The sequence below is a fragment of the Octopus bimaculoides genome, chromosome 10, assembly GCF_046866305.1.
Source record: "Octopus bimaculoides isolate indiv1 chromosome 10, ASM4686630v1, whole genome shotgun sequence".
Taxonomy (NCBI): domain Eukaryota; kingdom Metazoa; phylum Mollusca; class Cephalopoda; order Octopoda; family Octopodidae; genus Octopus; species Octopus bimaculoides.
Genome location: NC_142937.1, coordinates 20,567,590 through 20,570,089, shown reverse-complemented (window position 1 = coordinate 20,570,089; position 2,500 = coordinate 20,567,590).

The window sequence follows — 2,500 nt, the reverse complement described above, 5'->3', positions numbered from 1 at the left end:
ATTACAGCGATGGACCGTATACAGATTGCAATCTGCAGGAACCTACTAAAAATGAATTTGTGCGTTATCGATTTGTTTTATGGAATATATTTTAGGGCAATACATATTTTAAATTTGAAAGTTATAAATGATTTCATAATTTCATAAGCTCCAAGAAATTTGCTAGTAGTGGATTTATCATCATAATCTTTATGATCCTCGATGGGAATAGTATATTCTCAGACGTATTCGTCTAAATCGCTTGGACGTAAAAACATTCATTCATAGGTGTATATATGTATATATATATATATATATATATATATATATATATATATATATATATATATATATATATATATATATATACACATATATACGAGGGAATACTGAAAAGCTCCTGATTTTAATGGCTTTAAGGGTATCGCGAAAGGCCTGGCTAGAGGCGCAACTTACCGAATTCTTTTACAGGGCTTAGAAAAACTGAAGGATCTCTGCAACAGCGTGTGAACCTGACAGGGGTATCTGTTAAGTAAAAACACAAGTCACAATAAAATAGAGAACACACAAAAAAAATTTTAATTACACATTTACCTCCCCTCTACTGCAAAATAAATGAGCGAACATTAATCTCCTCTAGCAATATATTTTCCGCCTTCCCACTAACAATATATGTTTTTTAACTCCCAGCATGATGAGCAATGCAAAACCGGTTCTTACTTCAATTATGTTGAAAGACAAAAACCTTATTTTGTACAAAATTGTATATCTTTATTATCATGGCTCTAATATACACTTAAATTCTTATTTCTTTATTGTCCAAAAGGGGCAAAACTTAGAGGGGACAGACAAAGGGATTAAGTCGATTACATCAACCCCAGTGCGTAACTGGCACTTGATTTATCGACCCCGAAAGGATGAAAGGCAAAGTCGACTTCGGCGGAATTTGAACTCAGACGTAGTACCTATTTCGTTATTGCCCACAAGGGGCTACACATAGAGGCGACAAACAAGGACAGACAAAGGGATTAAGTCGATTACATCGACCCCAGTGCGTAACTGGTACTTAATTTATCGACCCCGAAAGGATGAAAGGCAAAGTCGACCTCGGCGGAATTTGAACTCAGAACGTAACGGCAGACGAAATACCGCTAAGCATTTCGCTCGGTGTGCTAACGTTTCTGCCAGCTCGCCGCCAGCAATTAAATTCTGTAAACCAATTCTTCTGTGTTTTTTTCATCTTTTCTTTTTCTATATTTGTGTGTGTGCGTGTGTGTGTGTATACCTATATGCAGACAGAAATACAATCATACATACGTACATACATATGTGTTTGTGTGTGAATGTGTCATAACAGCGTTTTATGGAAGTGTCATTATGAATAACTCACTAACACAGCTGTATGTACTGAGTTCAGTTTCCTATCTATCTTTCTCTTCCTATATTGTGTGCGTATTTGTGTGTGGATATGTGTGTGTATGTTATTTTGTCCCGTACTTGTCTCTCCTGGTGACTTTACGCATTTTTTGCTCATTGGTGATGTCCAGTACTTAATGTGTATGTTTCCATCTTCATTATATATATATATGATAACACCGTATGAGGAGTTAAAACTCGCAGATATCATCCATCAGGAATATAACTATATAAACCGAGCCTGTAACAAACACTTCAGCAACAAATTGAAATGGATGAGACAACAACAACCTCAACACACAGGAAACAAATGTCAATGGATGGATAGAGAGATACTACATCCATACTGCCTATAATACAATCTGTCAGGTCATGGGAGCAGTTACATTCATTGACTCTGCTGAGGAGGTCCTCAGTGCTTTCACAAACATCAGGAGACATCTCGATGTGTGGTCTTAATATCTGTGAGAGGAAGAATGACAGCCTATAATTGCTGGCAATATTGGCACCACAAATCGGTCGACATGGTGGGCCCATGATAGGGTCTGCAATGGGTTTATGGTCTTTTCGTAACCCATAGAGTGTAGGAATGTCGTTGTTGGATGATGCAAAGTTCTATGCTGTGCGTCTCTTAGGTTGGAGTATGTTACACCACATTCCCATGTGTGCATTGAGAATTTTCTCTACTTTTTCATATTCTTGCGGTGTAACTTCTCTCATATCTTCTATATGTTTTTGCATCGTATGGGTGTAGTTTTGCAGGCTGTCTACCGATATCCTGCCTGATTTGTCTGTAGGGAGGCATACTATTTCATTGTTTCTAACTCTATGTTTTAGTTTTCGTATGCCCATTGCAGCTACTGTACCGAGTTGGTGGGCCTCTGCTTCGTTTTGTGTTGGTGCAGTTGCTATATAACGTGTTAATGTTTTCTTGAGTCTGCTTCTAGCTAAAGAGATCATGGCTTCTGTTTTATCATCTGTGTATGGCGAGATGCATACTCTTTTGTTGAAAGGTAAATCCGTTGGATAGATTCGGGTCATATCATAGGATTTGTCAACCAGGTTATAAAAGAGTTATAAAAGAGATTTTTTAAGGTGTTGTTGT